Below are 27,940 nucleotides of genomic sequence, written 5' to 3' on the forward strand. Positions count from 1 at the left end.
GGATTCCCTACCAAAGATGACGAGAGGCCGTGGTCAGAAGTAAGCAGCAAGCGCTGGAAGCAACCATGTTCTGGCAGGAGCCCTGAGGGAAAAGGTGGTTCTGAGGCCAGCAACAACCTGAGAGGCAAGGTCAGATATCAGTCGAAGACTGCGAGCCCTTGGCCCTTCAGGACATACTATTATCCAAAGTCTCTGGAACCACATCAAAAGCCATGCAGCTACTCCCCTATTTGTACACAGACAGGTTCTCTGCCTGAACTTCCCAGGATTTTCCAGGTGGCTCAGGACCTCCCTGGCTTTATCTCGGGGGCTATCCATGTAGTCACCCCATCTGGACTTGGCAGCTTGGCTTCAGATGACCACCTTCACCCCAGTCCTTGTCTGGGCCTCTGCTCCATCCCAGGAGAGAGTGGTCATTTATATGTCCAGTGTACAAGACTACATTAGTCTTCCAAAATTGATATCCAAACCTGAAAAGCCATCAAGGCACAATATTCAAAGGATGGCCATCAAATAGGTTGAATCATCTAATGGTAAAGTACCTGGTCTATCCTAATTGCAAAGGAAGATGAATTTTAGAGTCTTTGTTGACTTAAAAACAATTTTAATGTAGCTACAGCTTTTATGTTTAATATAGTCTTATTTTTTTCAGAATATATAGCAATAATATGGACAAAAGAGGAAAAGACATTTTCTTAAAAAGCCTTTTAAGTTACTTAGTAGGTAAGAAAAATGGCAGCCAGGCCTGTAGCCTTCAGGGAGACGCTTGGGAGATTGTTCTCTGTGAAATCTTTCCTAACCAATGGAAAAAAAAACCTAAAGATATTGTTGTGGCAATGAGGGTGGACCTCCTCATGGAACTGGCTCTGTCTGTGAAGTCCTCAGCTTAGAAGCCCCCTTGCGTGCTGGGAGCTTCCCAATCAGCTCCCTGGTGCCTCACTCTTAAATAGAAGTAAACAATCAAGGATCACCAGATATCTAAGGAAAAGCTCTAACATGAAAGACAGACCAAAACAAGCAAACATAAGGGAAGCAACATGGAGGAAACAGAGGTTATACAGGAAACAGAAAACATTAATATCCTTAAAGGAGTAGGAGAAGACACTGTATCCATAAAACAAGAAAGAAATGTTTAAAAAAAAAAGGAAATTCAGACATGAAAAAATCAAGAGAAGGGCTGGAAAATAAGGCTTAAGGAAATTTCTCAGAAAGTAGGGGAAGAAGATTAAAAATGAAGAAATACAAGAAGAGATAAGAAAATTAGAGAACTAGTGAATCCTGGAAGTCTAATATTCAAATAAGAAGATTCCAGAAAAAAGAATACAGTAAGAGGAGAAAATCATCAACAAAACTAAAGATGTTTCAGATCTTAAGGACCTGAATTTTCCAGACTGAACTGGCCCAAGTTCCTAGAAAAATTTGGATTTAAAAAGAGAAAATAATATTAACTACCAGACAGGCCAAACCTGACCCACTGCCACTGTTTTGTAACAGAGTTTTTCTGGAACACTGCCACATCCATTCATTTACATGTTACCTATGGCTGCTTCACTACTATAACAGCAGAGTTGAGTGGCTTCAACAGAGACATTATGGCCTGCAAAGCCTAAAGTAATTACCATCCAGCTCTTTATATAAGAAGCTTGCCAAACCCTGACATACAATTAAGGGTATAGACACTGAGTTCAAATCCTGTAATACACTACTAACTGTGTGCCCATGTGCAAGTTACTTAACTTCTCAGTACCTCAGTTTCTTTACAGATGAGTCTGTAAGGAGATCATTATTGATCTCCTAGAGTTATTATGAATTTTTAAATGTAAATAAATAAATAAAAGAAAGTACAATACATGTAAAGTTAATTAATAATATAAAAAGTGCTTAGAACGAAGCCCGCACATTTTTTAAAGAGTGTGGTAAAAACAAAAAGGTTTAAGACCAAATGGTGAGCAATAATAGTGAAAGTATTCTATTGGACAATGCTTCATTTCTAATAAAACCTTACTAATCATCACTTTGGTATACAAGTTCTCCAAAATCAATCTCCACAATTTGGTTAATATTTGTTAATCATCAAATAGCTGAGAAGGAAAAACATTTTCTCAATATTAGCTGAAAGTCACTACCTCTTAGACTTTCTCAAACCATTTACTACTTAGCTTTAGAAAGGCCTCTGAACGTTTGATATTTTCCTCAAGATTCTTTCACAATACTCACTCCACCTCCATCTCTCCCCCTCCTCACACACCCAGGAGCTGGAACTCCAGCCCAACACACCCGGGGTTCTTACAGGTGACTTTCCCTGCATGCTCATGGCATCCAGATGTTCACTAATGTACCTCTGCAGGCATCTCCTGATGGCAGGTGTACTCACAGCTGGAAAAACCAACTGTGGTAGGCTGAAAAATGACCCCCCAAAGATATATTCACTTCCTAATCCCCAGAACTTGTGAATATTACCTTTATTATGGCCAAGGAAAAACGATTGCCTTATATGGCAAAAATATATAAATATAGATGATTAAGTTAAGGATATTAAGAAGAAGTGCTTATCCTGGATTATCTAGGTGGGCCCTAAATGCAATTATGTGTATCCTTATAAGAGAGCGGCTGAGGGAGTTTTGAAACAAACAGAAAAGACAGACAGAGAAGAGAGGGCAATGTAGAGATGAAATAGAGATTTGGAGAGATGAGGCCACAAGCCAAGGAACACCAAAGAATGCTGGCAGACTGGAAGCTGGAAGAGACAAGGAATGGATTCTCCCCTGGGGCCTCTGGAGGAGCAGTTGCCCTACTGACCGCATGATTTCAGCCCAGACTGCTGGTCTTCAGAACTATAAGAGAATAAATTTGTGTTGTTTTCAGCCACCAAGTTTGTGGTAATTTGTTATAGCAGCCATGGGAAACTAATATACCACCTCACTACACCCACACACACAGAGGCACTCACTCAGCACCACCTTTTTAAGCAGGGACCCACCAGTTAGAAGACTTTCTCATTTAAAAAACCCAATTCTTACAAAGGAGAGTTGGTAAAGAGTTTACTAAAGCCTTTGATAACTGAATTAAATCCTTCTGAGAGTGATTCAACATGAATCAAAATTTCTAACTCTCTCCTCACCTTGAAAACCAGAGGAGAAATAATAATATCACTAAGTATATAGGTTATACTACTGTGGCCTCATGGTTTTGTGTTCTGACTTTGTGTCCCATTGGTCTACTGTAAAACTGTTAAGCAGTGACACTGACTTTCACATGCAGCTGTGGACTCAGTCTCATTGCTACGTCTTACTTGGTAATCCCTGACCACAAAATATTACATAATCTGTGAGTTCTCACATTCCTTTGTGTTGACATAATGTGCAATAGCCTTTTAACCCAAACAAGAATCCAAGAATCCTATTTCGTCTCATTCTACCTATTGGAAAACTCTTTAATTCTTCATACAAGACAAAAAATAGATGCCAACTTTCTTAAAATAGCCAATAAGATAAACCCTAATCACATGGCCTTCATATATTACATTGTGGAAAAATTAGATGCATAATCTGATTAACCAGCATACCGAACAGGCTTGAATAGTTGAAGGTTATATACTGACTCAGGTGTGACTAGTTTTAACAGTTTGAAATGTAACCTTAAAAGATGGCAGAATTAATACTTCTCTGCCCAGCCTTGATACTTCCATAGTCAAGAGCCAAATGCTTCTAAAGTGTGACAAATGATCATTCTAATTAAAACTGGTCAAACACTTAGCTGTGCTGCTTAGTAGTATAATGCCCTTAAGAGGATTAGACAAATAATTCTGGAAATATACAAAGCCATGGTGTTTGTTAATGAATTTCTGATAGAAAGAATAAAACATTTTAGTGTTTCAATAAATGAGTAAATGGAACTTCTCATTTGTCCAAGTGACTGACCTAAAAAGGATTTGGATATATGAACTGAAAATATCTTCTACTCTATTGCTTGCTTTTTTGCTCTCTGTCAGTGTTTTTGATGAAAAGAACTTTAATACAGTGTTTTCTTTATGGTGAGTATTCTTTACATCTTGTTTAAAAAATCTTTGCTTACTTTTTCTAGAATATTTCTGTTTTACCTTTCTCAGGTCTATAATCTATCTGGAACTATTATTAGAGGTCCAGGATTAACTAGAAGATCAGGTAAAATTCTGGGGACCTTCCTTCTCCCACCTCACTGTCATTGTCATCATCCAGGACTAAGTACATGCTCCCTTATTTCTTTAAGGCCATTACAGCCATTGTGAACACAATGGAGACCTTAAGGCCTCTGCAACTTTTCTTCTTCCCATACATCAGCCTTCATCTTTGACCCCCTCCTTTCCTGATCTAGTTAATCATAAGCTGTCCCTTCCACCTCTCCCTTTCTAGCACTCTCAACTCCCCACTCACTCAGCACAAATCTCAATCTTGGCAAGAAGAAAGTACTATGGACCAACTGGTTCTGAAGGTCCAAGGATCTGGGTTTGAAATAGGATTATACAATTTATAAGCTGCAGGACTTCAGCACTCACTTGACAATCCTACTTCCCCTTCTAATATTGAGAAGGGCTGGGGCTGAGGTTAGGGTAGAGAAGGATTATCAATAACAATACCTTTTGGACCTATTGTAGGGGTGAGAAATAATGTATGTCAAGACCTTGGCACAGAATAGGCACTTAACAAACAAACAAACAGTATCTAAAAAAGAACAATAAATAATAAATCAATAAAACCACTAGCCAACTCACTCAGTTGCTTTGAACACTGCTGAAGAAACTCTTACCACCTCAGCTAGGCTTTCCTATTCACCACATTGACCATGTAAACTTCTACCACAACCCCTGAAGTTCTCTATTTTACTCCTTTGTCAGTCTCCTCACTTGCAACAGATCCCAGGAAAACTTCCACTCCTAGCCAAGATAAAATAACAAGGACAGGATTTACCTTCCTATCTGAAACAACCATAAAGTGGACAAACACACGAAGAAACAGTTTTCAAGACATTATCAGACAACAAAAATAGTGAACTGAAAGATGGGAAAGTGAGGTGAGTCCCCAAGTTGTACCAGCCTATGCCTTGAGAGTTTCCAGCTGTGGCAAAGGGAAGGGAATCCAGGAAGGGATCAGCAGACTTACTGAGTTGAGAGTCTGAGAAGACCAAGGCAGCTATAGTTCGAAGGAAAGGACAGAGCTTCACAGGGTGAGAATTCTGGAGATGTGCAGAGAGTCCCCCTCAAGAATGCAGTTGATTCCTTCTCACAGCTGTAAGGAAACTAAAGTAGCTGGAGAAAGAACCAGCAGAAAGGCTCAGAGGTCACAGCGTAGTGCCTGAAGTCATGCAGAATCAAAAACAGTATCTGGTCCCATCTCCCAGACTGGAAAACCTCATGATTCAGAGGACACTGGACAGAGTAAACACAAGTGTCTTGTCCAGTCCTGTGGAATACTTAGCCCTAAATTAAGCACTGTTTTAGTCCCATCTAAAAAACCTTAAAGCAAGACCTAAAAGAATCAAACTATTTCCAAGTAAATTAACTGCATTACAGAGTAAAGTTCAAGAATATTTACAGAAATTCAAAAATATCCAGTACCCAACAAGGTAAAATTCACAATATTTGGCATCCAATAAAAAATTACCAGGTACACAAAGAAGCAGGAAAATATGACTCATAATGAGGAGAGAAATCAATCAATCCCCTCAACTCAGAGCTGATTCAAATATTAGAATTAGCAGACAAGGACTTTAAAACAGCTATAATAACTGTATGCTCAAAAAGTTAAATAGAGAGACGGAAGACATTTCATCTCCACTTCTAGAGATGAAAACAACAAAATCTGAGATGAAAAATACACTGGATGGGATTAATGTTTTAGACACTGCCAAAGAAAAGATTACTAAATGTGAAGACATAGCAGTAGTAACTATCCAAAGTAAGATAGCAAGAAAAGAGAAATTTTTTAATTGAACAGAGTATCAGTGAGCTGTAAGACAACTTCAAATGGTCTAATATACAGGCAAATACAGTACCTCAAAAGAAGGGAAAGTGAAGAAGGAATAGAAAAAAACTTTTGAATAATGGCAGAAAATTTTCAAACTTTCTTGAAAATGAAAACCCCACAGATCTAAGAAGCTCAATGAATCCCAAGCACAAGATACATGAAGAAAACCACATCAGTGCACATCATAATCAGATTGCTCAAAACCCTAATGATAAAGAAAATCTCTAAAACAGCCAAAGGGGAAAAAAAGATACCATGTGTACCAAAATATGGATAACAACAGATTTTCCATTAGAAACTCTTCAAGTGGGAAGCAACATCTTTAAAGTACTGAAAGAAAATAATACTGCCTACTCAGATTTTCATATTCAGTGAAAATAACTTTCAAAACAGAAGGCAAAGTAAAGATATTTTCAGAAACACAAAAGCTAAAAGAATTAATCACCATCAGACACAAGAAATGTTAAAGGAAGTCCTTTGAGCTGAAGGCAACTGATTCCAGATAAAAATATGGGTCTACAAAAAGGCATGAAAGGAACATAAATGGTAAATACATGGTTAGGCATATAAGATTTTTTTAAATTATTATTTAATTAGTTGCAGCATGCGGGCCCTAGAGCGTGCAGGCTTCAGTAGTTACAGAGCGTGGGCTTGGCAGTTGTGGCTCATGGGCTCTAGAGTGCAGGCTCAGTAGTTGTGGCGCACAGGCTTAGTTGCTCCACGGCATGTGGGATCTTCCCAGACCAGGGCTCGAACTCTTGTCCCCTGCATTGGCAGGCGGATTCTTAACCACTGCGCCACCAGGGAAGTGCCTTGCTTCTGTTTTTAATGTCTTAGGTTTTGGAGGGCAAGGCATGTGGGATCCTAGCTCCCCGACCGGGGATCAAACCCACACCCCTTGCATTGGAAGGCGAAGTCTTAACCACTGGACTGCTAGGGAAGTCACCTAAAGCAATTTTAGATGTAATATTATCATCTGAGTTGCACATTTAAACTAAAACCTAGGAGCAGATATACGAGCTAATTTGTCAGGGATAACATTCTACCATCACCCTCAAAAAGAGATTACTAATTTCCTGTTTTAAGTACAGTCATCACACCTATGCCAGCAGAGGAGAAATGAAGAAAGTTACCTTATGATTTGTGGGTAGCTGTTAAAGTGTCTGAAGAAACAGAACCTTGCTTGTGTTTAATTCATAAGTTATTGCTTTGCAGAGAAATGTCAAATGGTCTGTTTTAAACCAAAAAGAATCAACTAAAAATCTCTAGTATCTCCAACTTAAAGAAATTCATTTTAGCCTTTGTTTACTTTATTCCTGGCTTTGAAAAATGTAATCCCTAAACCTCGTTATTTCATTATGTGACCTGCTCATAAAGAATAATTAGGCATTCTTCTCAAGATATTTTTTAAAAATATTTCTTCTACAGGGAAACAAATAATTGTCGGTTAACTACCCTATAATGGACATTTAAGAATAGAAGTACAGCAGTGCTTTATCCAAATACGTGTTGTGTTTCCTTTTAAAGTTTAAAGGAAAAACTACAGGTTTTTTCTTCAGTTCTCCGGAAGATTAGAGTGTAAATACAAACTAAACAAACCTATAATTAGCATTTATAATAGCAAACAATGTACAGTGTAATTTTATATGAATCAATTAACAAAAATTACATATTCAACAACTTACTGAATGCCCACTACGTATAAGGCTCTATGACGTGGGAGTTAAAAAGATAAACAGAAAGCGCCTTCTAGTTCTATTGAAAGCCCTTTAATAGCATTAGTTTGGGGGATTTAACAAGTGAAAATAAAAAACAACCCTTGACAGTTATCAGTCCCACTGAGGTTCCCATGACATCTGAACAGTCACTCAAAGGCAGCTAAAGGTTGAAGACTCGATAGCTCTGCAACCCAGGGAACCATAGGATGGAGCCCCAAACCTAGGCAGTAAAATCAGTCCGTCCTCTAAAAAGACCCAGAAAAACTTAGCAGCAAATATGCAAGCATCCTCAGGAGCAAATTAACAGAAATATTAAGTGTGTGGAAGGGGTAATGGTTGGGGCTTGGGGGAAATAGCAGAGAGAAGGGAAAAGAATGTTGATTTGTATTTGTTTAAAGCAGAATTTCCACAGTAAAGTCAAAAACTGAAATGCTGCCTTTACATACTGACACATGGAAGCTCTCATTTGAATTTAGAAAACTGGATTTTAAGTTTATATTTCTTTTAATCACCAATTGGGATTAATAATTTTAGTCCTATTTTACTATGTGCCAGATAGTATTTATACACTGAAGTCAGCAAAACCAGAGTTAAGAATACAAAGTGTCCAATACATATATGATACAGCCAATTTCCTCTCAGAAAAGAAAAAAATTCGTAAGCTCTCATTAAATAATAGTCACTAAACACCAATGACGTACTAAATGTTGAGTGAGTTAGATAAAGTTGAATTTGAGGGAAACTTTCTGTTTGAATATTTATTCATTAACTGAAAAACTAAGAGCTAATAAATTCTCTATGGTCATTTTAGTTGTCATGTCTTTGATGCTACCACTTCTATAACAGTGATGATTCCCTAACACTACTGGTGATAACTGGTTAGTTTTTACTGGTGATAATGGGCCAGAGGAGCACAGAACACTCAACACAACATAACGACTCAAGACTTAGGTCCCAATAGTAATCCCATGATTACAGTTAAGGAAATTACTTGGCCAAATTACTTAACCTTTTGTGCCTCAGTTTTCTCATCTCTAAAATGGAGCTGATAACAGCAGTAATCAATAGCATTACTGTGACTATTAAATGAGTTAATTCAAATAAAGTGCTTAAAACAATGTCTGACACATAGTAAACTGCATATATATCAGCTATTATTAGTGTGTCTACGTTTTCACCATGCTTGAACAATTTTTTTTACTAAGCCCTCTCATACATTCTTAGCAAAAAATGTTTTTTTTAAAAAATCTGGAGGCCTAGACTGCTAGAGGATATGTAACGAAGGCCTTAAAATGTTCACATCCCTTAATCCTTAATCTAGCCATTCTAAGGAATAACCAGAGTTGTACACAAAGATCTTTACACAAGGCCATTTATCAGGTTACTTATAATGCCGAAAAGCTACCTAACTGCCTAACTAGAATTAAGTATGGTATGTGCATAAAATGCAATATTCTGCATGTATTAAAAATTAAATTTAGCTATGGAGATAGTAAAAAGATGAGTGGTTGCCAGGGGCTGTGGGGAGGGAGGGATGAACAGGCAGAGCACAGATGATTTTTAAGGCAGTGAAACTACTTTGTATGATACTATAATGGTGGACACATGTCATTATATATTTGTCAAAACCCATGGAATGTACACCATGGGCAAACCATAATGTAAATTATGGACTTTGGGTAATAATGATGTGGCAATGTAGGTTTGCCGATTGTGACAAATGTACCGCTCTGGAGTGGGGTATTGATAGGGGAGGCTGGGCTTGTTTGGGGGAAGTGGGCATTTGGGAAATCTCTGTACTTTCTGCTCAGTTTTGCTGTGAAGCTAAAATTGCTCTAAAAAAGAAATTCTATTTTAAAAATGAAGTTTAGGAGAATAATGAATGACACAAGAAATACTCATGATACATTGTTGAGTAACAGAAAGCAATTTGTAAAGAATTAAAGGAACATACCCAAATACTACAATTCAGCTTCTAGAAGCAATATTATAGCTGATTTTAAAATATACTTTTCTGGATTTCCCTGGTGGCGCAGAGGTTAAGAAGCCACCTGCCAATACAGGGGACACGGGTTCGAGCCCTGGTCCGGGAAGATCCCACGTGCCGCAGAGCAACTAAGCCCGTGCGCCACAACTACTGTGCCCGTGTGCCACAACCACTGAAGCCCACGCACCTAGAACCCATGCTCCGCAACAAGAAAAGCCACCACAATGAGAAGCCCGCGCACCACAACAAAGAGTAGCCCCTGCTCACTGCAACTAGAGAAAAGCCCAGGCACAGCAACGAAGACCCAATGCAGCCATATATAAATAAATAAATTTTAAAAATAAATAAATAAAATATACTTCTCTCAGTTTGCAAATTTTACTACAATGAACTTGTATCACTTTCAATACATAAGGAATTTTTAGGACTTTCCTTTAAAATATCATGCAGTTTTCAATTCAAAGTTATTGAAAAAAGGCATGTACGGTTAAATAAGAAAGAAATAATCAGAGATGAACTGATACTTCTAACATTTCCTTCAACCAAAAAATCTCACCAAGTTCTTAAAATCCAATAGCTCTGAGATATTATGCATTCATTCATTCCACAAATATTTACTGAAATACGAACTAGGTCCTGGGAATAAAGCAGCACCTAAGCTAGACATTGAATATTGGGAGGCAAACAACAACAAATAAACACCTAAGGAGGTGAGGGTGTGATGAAAAGGGAACCCTCTTGCACTGTTGGTAGGAATGTAAATTGATACAGCCACTATGGAGAACAGTATGGAGACTGCTTACAAAACTAAAAATAGAACTACCATATGACCCAGCAACCCCACTACTGGGCATGTACCCTGAGAAAACCATAATTCAAAAAGAGTCATGTACCACAATGTTCATTGCAGCACTATTTACAATAGCCAGGACATGGAAGCAACCTAAGTGTCCATCGACACACGAACGGATAAAGAAGATGTGGCACATATATATACAATGGAATATTACTCAGCCCTACAAAGAAACTAAATTGAGTTATTTGTAATGAGGTGGATGAACCTAGAGTCTGCCACACAGAGTGAAGTAAGTCAGAAAGAGAAAAACAAATACCATATGCTAACACATATATATGGAATCTAAAAAAAAAAAAAGGTTCTGAAGAACCTAGGGGCAGGACAGGAATAAAGATGCAGACGTAGAGAATGGACCTGAGGACACTGGGAGGGGGAAGGGTAAGCTGGGGAGAAGTGAGAGAGTGGCATGGACATATATACACTACCAAATGTGAAATAGATAGCTAGTGGGAAGCAGCAGCATAGCACAGGGAGATCAGCTCGGTGCTTTGTGACCACCTAGAGGGGTGGGGTAGGGAGTGGGGGAGGAAGATGCAAGAGGGAGGGGATACGGGGATATATGTATAAGTATAGCTGATCCACTTTGTTATATGGCAGAAACTAACACAACAATGTAAAGCAATTATACTCCAATAAAGATGTTTAAAAAAAAAAAACACCTAAGGAGGGAGCTGTTCTCAGGTTGGGATGCACCAGTTGTGATGGATGGACTTCAGTGGGGTGCTGGGGAAGCCCCTCTGCCATTCAAGCTGACACATGAAAGCTGAGGAGGAGCCCATCAGGCAAAGCTGGGGGGAAAGAGTCCTAAAGAAAGAAAAGAACAAGTGCCAAGGCCCTGAAGTGGGAATAATCCAGGTTTATTTAAAGAACAGCAAGGAGGCCAGTGTGGCTGGTCATCAGTAAATGTTGGTCTTAACAGCTCTCCCTCTAAAATGCCTGAGGTTACTAAACAATTATTATCTAACAGACAGGCTGGGTTCGATTCCAGCTTGTTCACTTATTATAGATGCAAGGATTGAGAGCTGGTCACCTCCCCTCTGGACCATGGCCTCCATATCTGTAAAATGGAAGTAACAATATCTACTGCAAAAGCAGCTGCAAGGCTTTACGTGAGAGGATGATCATCGCAAATGTTTAGGACAATGTATGGCAGACAAAAACAAAAAAATGCTAAACGAATGGTAGGTAGTCTTAAAAGTGCTCTGTGAGGAATTTAAAAACAAAACCAAACAGAAACATCCTAGAAATTTCACTGTGTTTGAATCACATCAGTATAAACAGACTCTACCTTAACTGACCTGATGCTTTTTCAGTTATATGTCATGTCCCAGAAATTCTGCTACTACATGCTATTTTGTCAAGAAAAGCCAATGAATCCCCAACAAAGTCTCTCTGGCCCAAAGGAAGATGAGGAGGGAATGTTTTTCATGGTCTTTTTTCGATCCTTACTCCCCTTACATTTTCTATAGTCTTTGTGATAGCCCATTTCTCTTCCTAGAAATTCCTTCCTCTCTTGACTTGGGGACAAGACGCTCAGTCTTTTGCCTATTTATCTAACTGTTCCTTCTCTACCTCAGATCTCTCCTATTCTTCCTATTCCTCAAAAATGTCATCAGTTCCTACATTTTTACCCATGCCCCTCTTACCCACAAAACCTTCTCAGATGCTTCCCAACCTCCAGAGATACTTGCACCACGAAATCACATTTCTTGGCATGACACTTACCTCATTACACTTCGTGTTATACTAAATTATGTCTTATCTGCCCTATTGGGTAGGCAGGTTCTTAAAAGCACGATCAACAGCTTAATCATCTTTCCTTCTCCCTTACGACCTAACAAAGTCTCTTGAACATAGTCATTGCTATAAGTAAATGAGTAAGCGTATAAAATACTTTTAACAGATTATTAACATTAAAACAGAGCCTTGCAAATTCTGTTGACACGTTTCTTATCTCAAATTAGCTTTTGATTTGTAAGAAGGCATAAGAGACATTGACTATATTTACATTTTACATAATAAGTTTTCCAACTAATGAATATTAATATGTCTAATTTTCAATTAACATGCTAAAAATAATAACAGCTAGCACTTACTATCTGCCCTTTCCAGGAAATATATACGCATCAACTCACTGTATCCTCCCAACAATGCTTTGAGTTAGGTATTAATTTTATATTTCCCTTTTTACAAACGAGTTAACTAGGGCAGAATGACTTATTCAAGGTCACACATCTGCAGGAAGCAAAGTCAGGATTTGAACCCAGACAGCCTTGGCTCCAGTCTGGTCTTGTAATCCTAAACCCTACCTAAATAGTCATTCACCATAAAAATCTAGTTTTACATAAGCATTTTTTAACTCACAACTTTTTATAGAAACTTGTTATCCGTAAGTAATATATTTTCTCTGTAATATAAACAAATATATCTGTATTAATGACACCAGGCTTCTGGCTAAATGTACACGTATACTATGTACTACTGCATATTTCATAATGTCAACTTTGCATTAAATATTACAATGTTTTAAGTTACTTTATCCTACTTCTGAATGCTTAACGGTATTGCCAGTCTAATGTGGCATCTTCTTGACTATCTTAGGAAATTTTTATTTCCATATAGATTTTTCTAGATTCTTATCTATTTTTAAATTCAAAAAAACTAAGATTTTTTCATAAATATGTAACAAAAATCACACTAATGCTACTTTGCATAGGTGTCACATAGGACAACAATAAAGTTACAATCTTGTTGAAAAATGACACTTTAATATATGACGTCAGGTTTTTAAAGAGTATACTTAGCCTTAATTAATTTCCTACCACTAGAAAATAATCTTCACTATTACAAAGTCTGCTTAATTCTCGGTTGTTGTTATATTTAAAGCTTTTAGGTAAATAAACCCAAATACAGTGATGGAGAATTCTACTATTAAAATGCAAACTGAACTTCTAATCAACAAAATTCTTAATATGTGATTAGCTACTGCTGGAAGGCCTGATTTCTCAGCATTTAATGTTTTAAAGAAAAATTTTTTCGGTCTTTGCCTGACCAAAAGCAAAAAGTGTTCAAGAGTGCTCAAAAGTAAAATTCCTTTGTCTTAAAAGTAACCTGCCTGAACCAGACATATTTTTGCCCCTTTTAAGAGTGTAAAACCTAAGGTACATACGTTCCACTCCAACAGGCTCACTCTCCAGGTCCTTGAACTTGCTGTTCCCTCTGCCGGGAAAGGATCTGCTCCCAGACTTTTTTCACAACCTGCCCCTTCCCATCATTCAGGCTCAGCTTAAATGTCTTTACCTAGCAAGGTCTTGCCTGGTCAGTCCACCCAAAGAAGCCCACTGCAATGGGCTGAATCATGTTCCCAAAAAAGATATGTTGAAATCCTAACCCCCAATACCTAAGACTGTGACCTTAGATGGAAATAGGGTTGTTGCAATGTAGTTAGTTAAGATGAGGTCATACTGGTGTAGCGGTGGCCCTTAATCCATTATGACTGGTGTCCTTATATAAAGGAGAGACAGAGACAGAGACACAGGGAAGAAGGCCATGTGAAGAAGGAGGCTTAAAAGCTTTAAGTATAAACACAAGCGAAGAAATTCCTGGGGCTGCCAGAAGGTGGAAGAGACAAGGAAGGATCCATCTTGATTTTGGACTTCTGGCCTCCAGCGCTCTGAGAATGTGTCTCTATTGTTTTAAGCCACCCAGTTCATGGTACTGTGTTTTGGCAGCCCTAGGAAAGTAATACTCCCACCACCAACAACAACTGCTGTTGCCCCATCAGTCACTTTTATTGTCCTTATAGTTCTCAATAGAATTTAAAAGAGCAATGTACTTTTACTGACTGTCTCCCTTCATTATCATGTCAGTTTCAGGAGAGCAGGGGCCTTTTCTGACTTCTAAGCACAAATATTTTGTCAAATAAATTAATGATCCTGTTAGGAACATGATAGGATTAGAGAATGTCAGAATGATAATTCATTGCCAATATTCAGAGAAACTATAAACCCTCCCATAATCTAATAACAAAGTCTAATACCAGATCTATCTAGCACTGAGAGAGACTTCATACCATCTTAACTATCATGTAGTATCTGGAAAATGAACCTCTGGGCTAAAGAAAAACAGCTTCAGAAAAATGAGGGGTAAGAAGTATTCCTTACTTACTACTTCAAAGATGTGGCTGAAGAAGAATTACTTCAGTACTTCCTGTATGTCATCTTGTGGAAGGGCAGCATGCACAGGTGTCAGAAGGCTGACTGCTAATGGAAGGAGAAAGCAAAAAAATCTTCCGGGGGAAGAAAAAAGTCAGTTGAAAGTCAAAGGAGAAGAATTCTAGGGTTATTTGGTAAAGGAGCAATTCGTGCTGCCCCACAACCGAAGTCCTCTGTATTACAGGCGTGAACAAAAATGGACACTCTTAGTCTAGAGTTACTAGCGTCACTTTAACGGGCTCTGTTGTTGCATTCTCTATGTGCAATTTTTTTTATCTGAAGCATATAAAACATTCTAGAGAGACTTCTATTTTTTTTTAAAGGTTTAAAATTAAGGGGAGGGGGATGTTCATGTTTAATGGAGGTGTCACTTTTGGGAAACACTTCTTTTACTGATGATGTCAGAAAAATGAAGAGTCGCAGAGCAGGGAAGCGTGCTCAGAGGGAAGCAACCAAATGTCCCAGAGAGTGGACATCTAAGGAGCTTGAAAGACAGAAAGGAATGGTAACGAGACCTGGTCCTAAAAAAAAGGAGCCCCCTTCTGCTTGGGAAAGCAAAACATACAAGGAGGCAACCAAAGGAAGTCGCACAGTGGAACAGGGGGAATGGAGAAGCCGCAGGGCTGCAGGGAATAGTGACTGCCCAGGGGTTTCAGGAAAAATGAGTTAAGGGGTGGCTGGCATGACGTAAGGGGAAAGAGAGCCCCGGGCGTGGAAAGGGAACTGAGGCTGCGAGGGGACAAAAAGCTGCTGGTGGAGTGGGGGAAGGGCAGCACCCTTGGAAGGAGCCAGAGGTGGACTGACCTTCGTGACTGATGCCTGCTTTCCCCAAAACTGGTCAGAAATTGGGATTTTCTACTTTGATTTCCCACATATAATCAACTAATTTTCAAAGAACCAGACTGCTGACCACTTAAAAAACAAACAAAACTACTGAATGTAATTGTAATTGGTATTTGATTTCCAAGTAACTTCTGAGTTTATAGTGCCACTGGGCAGTTTAGCATTAAATCAGTTGTCACTGGACAAGTCTACAGAAAAAATGTAGTTATTTTGGTTTTCTGGTTATCTGGATTCTAGGTAAATGGGAATTTAAGGTACTGATTAATAACTGCACTTTCATAGGACTTAATAGTTCTCTAAGTGTTTTCACATGCTAATTGGAAATGTGGTCACTCCAACAACCACAGATTTACCCTCAGATGAGGCTCCCGGAGGTTACTGGCCCAGGGTCAGGTGCGTAACGAGAGGAGAAGCTGGGAACAGAACCTGGGTAGCCGTGATACCTGCTCCAGAGCTCTTCCTGTCAAAAACATACTGCTTCTCCAAAGTGCGTATTGTGATAAAAAGCACCACAAGATAGCAGGCTATTTTCAAAGAGGGATATAGTGAAAAAAAAGAAGCTAATGCCTGGCAAGAAGAAGCAGTTTAGCACAATACCATGTTCACATGTATTTAACATATGCTACCGAATCTCTTAAAGAAATATACATGTTCATTCATGTCAGATTAAACCTACCCCTAAAATTCCATTAGGAATTAAGACACATTAGATACACCGATTAAGGATCAAATGCATCCTGAAATTTCAACAGCCCTGGAAAGTTATGGAAAGGGTCTCCTAGATACTGGCACACATGACCCACAGGGCCTGCCAGTGCTTCCTCTTCTGTGATAAAGAGCTTCTCTGACCTCTCCCCATCCACCTCTATCATTCTTTGCTCTTCAAATCATCCCACTTTCACACCCAAAGCTTCCCATGGTATGCCACTATGAGGCTGCTGCTTATTCCTCCTAGTTTCTAAACAAACTTAAAAAGAACATAGCTACTCCTGTGGTTTATCCACAAGCACCCCAGGGACCGGGTTGCAGGCCATCCCTGGGCAGCCAAATACTGCTCTAGTGTTTCACTCCTCCTATATTCTCTCTCAAGTATGAGTCAGAACAAGACAATTCTCAGATCCCTTGCTTCTGTGAGTGAGGCTGAGGCACTCTGTCAGGGCACCACATATAGCTTGATGTCCCTGAAGAGGTAATTGACCAAATGGGACCTAAAAATCCTAAAGTAATGGGAGAATTATTTACTTTTATCATGTTTATGTAAGCACTTTGTTTCCGAGAAGTTTACTCATTTTGGCTTATGATGAATAGTTTGCGTCTTTATAAAAGCTAAATATGTAAAATGGGCACATTTTAGTATTACAGGTAGTGTGGGTATCCTGACAATGCTTAAGTTTAGAGAATGGAGATCTTCGGAAATCAAAATCCAGGTCACCTTGTCGGTCTGTGCCTTTCACCTACTGACTGCCCATCGGACTTGCCTGAAGCTGGGATGCTGAGAAATCATCAGTGGAAAATCGGGCAAATGCCTTGTCAGGACACTTTGAAGAAATGGCTTTACTGGTAATTAACAGGGCTATCAGGCACCCACATAATATATTTCACTTTCTGTATCATTTTAAATTAAAATTAAAAATTTCATCAAGAAAAAAAAGAACATACCTACTATAATATCAGAGCTTCCACAGAGAAAAGGAATATATTATTTACTTGATTCATTTATTAGGATACATACTTAATCCTAACTTCATGTCTAGAGGTTAAAAGAAAGAGACTGATGTAACATTTCCCCACTGTGTAACTGGTGAGTGTCCTTCCTGATTTAAAGTGACCAATTCCAAATGAAGGCCATGTCTATTAACTTTGCATAAATATATATTAATGATGATAATTAAACTATTTTTATTTCTTTTTAGGAAAATTATTTTGCAGTACAATACCTTTCATTGTTACCAAGTTTTTCCTTTTCTTCAGTATAACTCATAACTATTCATATTATTGCTTTTAAAATTCATATCAGCACATACTTCCCAAAGCTATGACCCACTAACCATTCAGTTGTTTCCTCAGCTTTCTCCTTCTTACTATTCTGTAGCTTAGTATTAGATATCCTTTTGTGGGCTCTAGGAGGGCAAAGGCATGATGAAACTATCACTCTATGAGTGTATGCATTTAAGAGCAGAATATATAAATGGTTTCAGAACTAATTAGAAAAATACTCCATGGAATGGATATTTCAAGGGATGAAGGAGATCATCTTAGCTACAAAACAAGGAGGGTGAAAGAGATAGTGTGATTCCCAGAACGGGCAGATTCCTAGACACCATACCAAACCTCAGGGGCAGCAGAGGACCTCAAGACCGTGGCCCATAAAATAACATTTCTCTCTATTTTAGCACTGTAAGCTGCCTCTGTTGGAGTCGGGGTAGCAATTACTACCATCTCGCTCTCTGTGCTCTCCCAGCCTCAGGCTTCTGCCACCACCTTCTTCGATGTCTGTTCTCCCTGAACTGTCATCTGTACCCTGGTCCTAATCAACTCCCTTGAGTCTCCTTTCCAGTAAAACCAGTTAGCTGGGGGCACAGTGGCAAAGGCAGGGCAACTGCAGAGAAGCAATGTGCGCCAACACTGTCCCAAAGGGCAACCGCTTCCAGCTTCCCTCCTCTTTGAACTTTAGCCTGTCAGGGTAGTAATGAGGGTGAGTCTTTATGGCAACTACCACATTCTTTTATCAACACAGAATGGGACCGAAAGTTGCAAAGGAATGCTACTGGTTACAACTACTCAACATTCTTGATCAATACAAGTGATCCTCAAGAAATTTTAAAATTATATTGGTTTGAATACATAATATGTTCAGGTATTTAAGAATTCAAATAGTAGTAAAAGGTGCACTAGATTAGTGTGCTAAATAAGTGTCCTTCCCATTCTCATCCCAAACCCAGCTCTCTTCCCCAGAGCCAGTCACTGTTACCAGTTTATTGGGTCACCTTCAAGAGACAGTCTCCACAGTCACAAGCATAAACATATTTATAAACTCATATTTAACATCAATGGCCACCTACTTCTCTACACCTTGATCTGTTCCCTTCTTACATCTGAAAGATCATGCCACAACAGCAAATATAGAATGATCTCATTCTTTTTAACAGCTGCCTAGTTTCGTTTCTGCTCCTTATTTAACCAGTCCCATATTGATGGATCTTTAGCTCGCTCTAAATCTTTGTCATTACAGACAATGCCATGGTGGATGTCTTGATGCAAACTCATTTTGCGATGTACAAATATATATCTGTGGCAAAATTTCTTAGATTTCCTGGCATGAAAAGGCAGGTGGATTTTTCATTTTGGCCATATTGCCAAATTGCTATCCATAGATGCTGTGCTCCACCAACAATGCATGAGCCTGTCAGTTTCCCCAAAGCCTTGCCACCCCAAGGAATTAACAAACGTTAAGATCTTTGCCAATTTAACAGGTTAAAATAGTTTAAAACTGCATTTCTCTTATAAGTTGAGCATAATTTCATATTTGTAAGTGCCACTAGTAATTCCTTTTCTGTGAACTGTTTGTTCATTTCCTCTGCCCCTTTTTCTGTTAGATTAACAGTCATTTTTTCTCATTGATACATAGGAGTACTTTGGATATTAAGAAGTTACCAGTGGTCTACAACGTGTTATAAACAGTTTCTTCCTGGTGTGATGTTTATCTCCTGTCTGTTACACATACTATCTTTTCTTAAATGAAGTTTAATTTATCAATCTTTTATCTTATGCCTTCTGTATTCTTTAAGATGTTAAAAGGTTTTTTTAAGTGTAGAAATAGACATCTTCTATAATATCTGATCTCCAAAAGCCTTTAGATTCACACTTTTATTTCCTCTGTTGGCCCTTTTTGAAATAAAACTGGAAAACAAGCTGGGATATATCCATCTACTTCCTTCCCTGACCTTCCTGTTCCATCATTCTGAGTTCCTGTGGATTTTGATCTCTTCCTTTCCCTTGCTATCTTCCTGAAGTTTCACATGGATCCTACATTCGCTTGGCCTACCTTGGAGATCACACTCTTTTTATAGTTCTTGCTTCAACTGGAGGTTTACTGAGATCAAAAAGAATTTCATTGATGTCTTTTCATAATCAACATGCCATTCAAATTGTGCTACTTTTTCTATTCTAGGGAAATTATACAACAAAAACTGTTCAGATTGTTGCCTGATGGGGTGCGAATATGCAAAAGCTTGTCTAGCTGCTACAGTCAAACAGAAAGCAAAAATGTTATCTTAATTTAAAATAGAATCAGACTTTCCACTTTATCTATAGAAATGACATGTAACAAAAAAATTTTTTAATTGTAAGGTTCTTTTAGATACTTTATTCTTTAACCTTTAGTAGTTGATCACAGTATGTTACTTGTAGCAACATTGTATTATGTCTAAAAAACATTAAGGTAACTTCTTCAAATTTATGGTAAAACTTAAGCACTGGTTTAGGAGCTGTGAAATAAAGCTATTGCTGGAAATTGAGGCCAGGTTTATTTTAGATTTGACTTTTGAAAAAAAGATTCTGAAAATATACTGCTGTGTTCTCCCTTCTACTTCCACACTCTTTTCAAAAGGTGGATAGGTCTGTCTCAAGAGCTACAGTGAGAATTGCCTCAATAAGATGCAAGATAAAAAAATAAAAGTTGATGTTCTATTCCTGACTCAATTCCCTCTACACTTTGATTTTGTCTCATATTAGCTTATGGAAAGAGAATGACAAAGGAAAAGAAGCACAGGATAATTTAATTTTCTCTATCCTTTCCCGTCCATTGAGTTAAAAGACAAAGCTATGGGTATCAAAATAGCAAACATGAAAAAATTTTAAATAATCATATTTGTAGCATTTATTCCTCTCATCATACCCTCAAAAACAAAGCCTTCTCTCTAAAGATCTAAGAAAATTTTAAAAGATATGCTTGACTTCACTTCCTACACCAACCACTCAAAGAGAATGACAGAAAGGAAGCTTAAAATCCACTGCAGAGGTTGCTATTGGTTCATCTTCTTATTCATATACTCATAATTTAGGAAAGAGCTTTATTTCCTGTTACCACCAGAAGAAGTAAATTATTTGACACATTATCTGCTAATGGTGCTAGCACCTCACTGGGCAAGTCTCTGGGCCTCAGTTTTTCCACCTGGGAAATGGGAGAGGTGGGAATTGGAATAAAAGATTTTTTAAAGTCCTTTCACCTCTAACACCTCATGAATCTAATATAAAGGTCATTCAAGCATCAGCACATCAAGCAAATATAAGTATCTCCAGTGTCTGGGTCCTTTCTTCATATATTTTACAAACTGACATCTAGCTTTTCTTGAACAGAAAAATATATAATCCATCATCTCTAAGGAGAAGGTAACTTTTGTGTATTAATCATGAATTCTTTGTACTCAGTCTCATAACACTGGTGAAACATATTAAATGATACTCTGGCAATATTTTACTTAAATGTTTTTTACCTATTTAAACTTATTGTTATGTACTTAAGCTTATTTATTTATTTACTTACTTAAGCTTATTTTCAGAGTGAAGTTACATACTTAATGCTCCCTCTAACCCAGTTATCCCTTAGACAGTCCTGGCTATCAGACTACTTGGAGTGACCTCCTTTCAAGCTCTGCCTTTTGTCAGCTTACTATATAGATTTTCTGAGACACTGGCCCCAGCAGATGGAATTCCCTCACACGGGGTAGTTTTTACTTTCAAGTAACCTGCCAAACCACTGTAAGAAAGAGTCCTTGGACGTTTCTGCTTCCCATAATTCACCACTCTATTAACATAATCCTTTTACAAATATTTAACATTTGCATTATGATGTATTTTAATATAAAAACTACATTCATACATACACAAAGTAAGTGAATACAAACTTTCAAGAAAATGGGTTCATATAACCCACCAGGAAATTCGTCTTGAGACCATCGTGACTCAATATACTCAGTTCCCTGTAATACCCAAGTTGGATCTCTTAATAACCATTCATCTTTGTCTATTTTCTATTTTTCCCTTTAAAAATCAATTCGATACTAAGTCATGGTCCATTCCCAGCAAATCTGAATTCACCTATCCAGATATCTCTTCCCTGACCTCTGTCTTTCTCCTATTTGATAACATGACGAAAGGACTTACCATGAGTAAGTCCTTCTAAAGCTTCTGCTTTTAAAAAGCCAATAAAATAAAACTATATTTAAGCACTCCCAACTCAAGGAGGTCTAAACATAAATCTGGAAAAAGTTTAGGGAACAAAAGAAAAAATAGATACTTCATGCAAATTCTAAAACCAAAGCCAGATCCACCCCACACACACGTATACATATTCAACAGTGATTTGTTTTTGGTAGAGTCTGTTTTGGGTAGATCCTTGAGGGCAGACATGTTTATGACCCAGCACCTAATATGGTGTTTGACACATACCAGGTGTTCAATAAACGCCGGCTGAATGAAGAAGAATGACACTCAATGTGCCCATGTCACTGCCACATGAGACCCACAGAAGTGACCGGACAAGGGGTTGGTGATCGAATGGATGGACGGAGAACTGCCTCCAAAGTTCATGGAAACTCAGAACCACTAGAAAAGCAGACTACTAAGTTCAGTAACTGAGAAGGACATCATGTCAGTTACCCCTAAAATTAATTTTAGTTCATTTTCTTGATCAAAACTACTAAGTTCACTCTGGATTTCAAATCATATAAACACACATCTCTGCAGGGGATGTAAGGAATGTATAGCTGAAGCAAGGGATGTAGATAATCATCCTTGAATAACAGAGGCTTTATTATTAATAATAATAATAAAAAAGAGAGTCCTTTACTTTCTTATGAGCTTTTTTGATAAATTCTGACTTTATTGGTAAGCAACAAGCTTTTTTCCTGGGGAGGTCTTTTTTTTTTTTTTTGTATTAAAGATGCTGCCACATTGTCATTCAACTGCTTTTGGAATTACCAGCAATGTGTTCTCCAAATCACTATGCCAAGGGAAGGCAATCCGACACACACGCACACACGCACACACTTATGCTTGTTTGTATTTGATTATTCATGTTTGCTTGTTTCCCTGGCTTGTGTAAATTAGTACAATTTTAGAAAATAATTTGGCAATATCTATCAGTTGCATATTCACACATCCTACACAATCAACAATTCTATACCTTGGTATTTACCCAAGAGAAACACTTGCCCATGTGCCCCAGGAAACATGAATGATCAAAGCATCACTCTTTGCAATCTTCTTAAAAATGAGGAAAAAAAAAAAAGGCCATTGGTAAGAGAGCAGGGAAACATATTGTGTTACAGACAAATGATGGAATATTGTACAGCAGTGTAAGTCAGTGAACTACAGCTGCATACAATACGGACGAATCTTAGTGACATAACGTTGAGTGGGAAAAAAAAAGTCTCAGACATCAACAGATAGTATGAGACCTTTTTTTCAAAATTAAAAACAAACTTTAAAAAGTATTAGAATTATTACTTAACCTTTGAAGTAAAAAAAGAAAAAAAAGTCCCTATTTTGAGAATTCATGTCTTATCCTTCCAAACAAGACAACAAACTCTTGAGGACAGAGGGGCATCTTTTCACTCTTATTTGTATCTCCCACATGCCTAGACCAATGTCCTAAACAGACAGGTGCTCAATAAGTTAAGTATCCACTGAATGATTACTGCATGTTACTTAACCAAGACATTTTAATAAAAATTATACCTTCTCCCTAGTCCAACAGTTTTATGAGTAAAGTCACATAAAACTTTTATCTAGGACTTCCCTGGTGGCATAGTGGTTAAGAATCCATCTGCCTGCCAATGCAGGGGACACGGGTTGGATCCCTGGTCCGGGAGGATCCCACATGCCGCGGAGCAACTAAGCCCATGCACCACAACTACTGAGCCTGCGCTCTAGAGCCCGCGAGCCACAACTGCTGAGCCCACGTGCCACAACTACTGAAGCCCGCGTGCCTAGAGACCGTGCTCTGCATCGAGAGAAGCCACCGCGATGAGAAGCCCGCACATCGCAATGAAGAGTAGCCCCCGCTCGCTGCAACCAGAAAGCCCGCGCGCAGCAACGAAGACCCAACGCAGCCAAAAATAATTTTTAAAAACAATTTTATCTCCTTAGGCATTAACGTAATTCTACTTCTGCAGTGATGCTACAGATCTCCAAAAATAAATATTTCTTCTTGAAAGGACTTTACCTTTTTTCTTGGAATAAAGTTAACTAACGTAAAGTTAAAGCCAGCTAAGGACAAGAAAACTTAAATATATTAAGTGATCCTGTAAAAGTCTAACAGAATCACATTATATTATAACCAAGAGACATCTGATAAACCATCATAATTTGAAACTGAGATACCCCAAAAGGAATCCATCCGCTGAATGTAAAATGGAGTTATCAACATGAAAACTGAAAATATGAGCAAACCCTGGATTTTTAGGCTTTCTAAAAGCAAAGATTTTAATTTCAAAATATTGTGTTTCTACTTGGAGAAAAAAAAATAGTTTTAGGGGGAAACACACGAAATCCAGGGGTAAAATAATAATAGGAATAATATTCCACCAATCAGGGCTTTCCTTATAACCCAAGGAGGGCTATGCATATTCTCTGTAGGTGATTATAGCCCGGTTACACTGCAGCTTCCCTTCGACCTTGGGAACCCTGATCACTCTGAGTTACTGTGAGGTCTTCTGTTTCATTTATTATTAGTCTTTGTATCTGCAATGCTGTAGCATTGGATAGGAATATCAACTTTGTGAGCTCCCAGTACCTAAAACTGTAGAAATGCTTCCAAAAAACAAAAAGGGGAGGAGGGAGGGAGAAAAAATACAACCAAGAGGAAAACAAAGTTAATGATATTGAGCAGGAATATTAAAAATTTTTACCTCTGGAGAAAGACCACATATACTAATCAGCTCTATGATATACAACTATCCATTAGCATGCAATTTTTAAATTTAAGAAAAGATAGTCAAGAAAAATTATTTTGTTATTTGGGGAAAAAAAGCACAGTTTGCTAAAACTAATCCAGCGATTTAAAAATGGAAATTCTTATAGAGAAAAAGCCTACAGGACTTTGCATCCAGGAGGAAGAAATAATCTGGCAACCCAATGGGTTCACTTAGTTTCGTGTCAATTGCTTCACGTCCATTATGTAATGCTTTCCCCAGCTTTAGGTCTCTGTTTAAGCTACCTTCAGGTATATAACAGATTGCCACAAAATCAGTATCTGGTCATAACTTTCAAAAACAGCTTTAAAGATGTCATGCACATGTGTCTGTATACAGCAGAGGCTTTTTTAAAAAATGTGCTGGTGTCATTACTTCTTCCCGGCTTCCTCCCTAGGTCTCCCATCCCCTCCTCGCCCAGCATCCCCGGCCCCACATTTTGCAGGCAGCTCCCGCTGGATGCAGGGGAAGCACGTCTTGACTGCAATGAAAACCCTGTCCCGGTCTGAACCGGAGAAGGCAGGCTCGGCCCTGGCCGGGGGTGTGGACGAAGGCTGCAGGAAAGGCTGCAGGGGCGCCAGCAGCTTGTGGGCAGGGGTGCCCCGAGAGGGCAGTCCGCAGTGCACGCGCACAATAAAACCCAATGCACAACTTCCCCAGCCGCTCCTCTCCGCTCCCCAGCTTCCCTGAAAGGTGAGGCGTAGGCGTTAGCTGGAGAGGGCGCGGGCGCGCCGGTCGGGTTCTCCGCAGACAATTATATCAGTCCCTGTCCCTGTCCCTGCCCCAGCTTCCATCCCAGCAGCCGGGGCGCGGGGCTGGGCGGGGGGGATGCAGGAACTAGAGCCGGGCGGCCGGAATTCCCCACTACGAGGGGGAGGGGAGGGCGGCGAGCGCGGACCGGGACCCAGACGCCCCCTCCCACCTCGGCCGCGGGGAGGGACTGGCACCGCCGCCCCGGGCTCTCTGGCCAGGGGAACCCCCGGAGGGCTCGATGCCTCAGAGGCCCAAGCCGGGCTGCCCGGCCGTGCGTCCCTCAGGGTCCTCGGCCCTCCGGCCGCGCACAATGCCCGCGGGCCGGGGTGCGGGCACCGTCGCGCCGCTCCAGAGGTCCCCTCCGCAGCTAGGACACCTACCTGGAAGACGAGCAGCGGCGCCGCCGACCTTGCGGCGGCAGCGGCGGCAGCGGCGGGAGGCTGCAGACGGCCCCGGCGGTCGGGAGGGCGCGAGGGCCGGCCGGGGAGCGGAGGCGCGGGCGCCGCCTGCGTGGATCCGCGGTCTCCGGCGCCCACAGCTGCGGTGACGGCGGTGCTGCGCCTCCAGTGGTCCGCGGCGCCGCAGCCCCTCCTCTCCCACGGGCGGGGCGCGCTGGAGGGGCGGTGCTTCGGACTCCCCGCCCCCGGCTGCCGCTGGCTGGCTGGCTGGCTGGGCTGGAGTAGAACGGCGGCGGTCGGAGCTCCAGCTGCGTGCGGGACCTGCTGGACACCCTCGCCGCGCTGCCCGGAGAGCCACGGACTGGGCGCGCCGAGCCTCCGAGGCGCGGGGTCTCACTGCCTGGGCTCACTCCCGGCCCGGCCCCCGTGGGAACACCCCTGGTGCCCAGAGATCACAGCTGTGGAGCCCCTGACCGGACATCCCTGGGCCTGAGCGCCGTAGAAACGACCCAGTTCGCCCTAGCTCCAGCCGTCGGAGGTGGGCCAGCCCTGGTTCGCACGGGGTGGCCCCAGATGGTCTCAGCGCTCGGGGCCTGGAGCGCAGCCGCTCCCAGCACCGTTGGAGAGCGGATTCAGAAGGGAACAGCAGCCCGGCCACCTCCCTGGAGGCGCCGCCCGGCCCCTGTCTCAGGCCGTCGCTCAGGCTGATCAATAAACAAACGGGACTGTGTGTGCCTGCTCCCCGCCGGCCCTGACGCTCCCCAGCAAAAACTTCCCCGGCCCAGAGACACACCTCACTACGACCCTTCCCAGCCTCTTAAACTCTTCTACCCTTAAACCGTTCCCAGCCTATACCCAAGGGCAGATTAATCTAAAGGCAAATTTGCTGGGAAAGACGGGGTAATTTTGCACAGACGTTTCTTCTGTAAAGGGATGATTGGGGAAATGTCGGAAGTATCTCAAGACATTTCTGTCATCACCACCTTCAGGAGAAAAAAATCCAGAGAGCACGGATAGTAACAGGAACTACTAGAGAAACAGCGCTGGAGTGCTTTGTGGGCTCTCTAGGGGTCCAGGTTGGATGAGTCGGGGGGTAGGTGCCCTCAAAATTTGAAGATATTGGTACCCACAGAGGCAACTGTGATGGCATTTCACTGTTCTCTGTACTGGTAAAAACCCTGCTTCGCTATGAAACATAGTCATTCCCACACACAATTTCTCTTGAATCTCCAGTCTCACTTTTTGGATTAGCTACTTCCACCCTCACTAACAACGTTCTCATATCGTCCTGTCATAAAATAATAGATGCTGAACCCTGTGACATGTCACAGTTTCACCTTAACTCCTTCCCTGTGGAGAAAGTCTCCTCAAGGGAACGACTGGGGCTCTGACCTTCACTTGACTATCACCATCTTTTCACCCCTTCCATCTGGGTTCCACTGAGAGAAACTCTACTGAAACTGCTCTCTCTGTCCAAAAAGAAAGAAAAAAAATCCAAATCCCATATACAAGAAAATACGAGTGTGAAAGGAGATGAGAGAGCACACACAGAGTCTTTAACCTAAAGAATTGTTTCTCAAAATTTTTCACTAAACCTCTAATAGCAGAGAACCATAAATTAGTAGAGAGGGGAAAGGAACTATCACAACCTAAATCTCATGCTTTACCTTAAGAATGCTTGTATGCTTTCCCTCTATTCCATAGTATCTCTGTCTGTTTTATTATTTTATTTTTGTAATTAATTAACTAATTTGGGGGGGGGGGGCGGGGTGTGGCACGCTGCATGGCTTGCGGGATCTTAGTTCCCCGACCAGGGATTGAACCTGGGCCCTCAGCAATGAAAGCGCCGAGTCCTAATCACAAGACTACCAGGGAATTCCCTGTTTTATTATTTTAAAAATAGGTTCTAAAGATCAGGGGGAAGTCTCCTACATGTCTCATTGATTAATGATCATAGAAGATGTGATGGCACTACACCCATCCATTTGAGGAAATGGGTGGAATAAAGTGAGCTGACATGGAACATCAAGGCAGTTTTTCTACTCTGTATATCACAATATTTTGAAAACAGACTGGCGTACATATGTAAAATGAATAACAGGCTTTTCACTGCTTTTTGAGCTATGGCAGGGTTATTGCTCAGAGGTTGCCAGAAAGCAATGTTTTCATTAAGTGTATTCTTGCTGAGAGTTTA

At 40.3% G+C, this 27,940-nt stretch overlaps 1 protein-coding gene across 2 annotated transcripts in view; it reads right to left on the bottom strand.

Annotated features, from left to right (window-relative positions):
- The window catches only part of OSBPL6 (oxysterol binding protein like 6), a 212,496-nt gene extending 186,672 nt beyond the window's left edge, over positions 1-25,824 (bottom strand). For both annotated transcript variants that reach the window (XM_060016526.1, XM_060016524.1), the window contains exon 1: positions 25,729-25,824. The gene's annotated coding sequence lies outside the window, so the exon portion shown is untranslated. The remainder of the gene's footprint in view (positions 1-25,728) is intronic.
- Positions 25,825-27,940: the final 2,116 nt, after the last annotated feature.

The sequence above is a fragment of the Delphinus delphis genome, chromosome 7 (genome assembly GCF_949987515.2).
Source record: "Delphinus delphis chromosome 7, mDelDel1.2, whole genome shotgun sequence".
Lineage (NCBI taxonomy): Eukaryota > Metazoa > Chordata > Mammalia > Artiodactyla > Delphinidae > Delphinus > Delphinus delphis.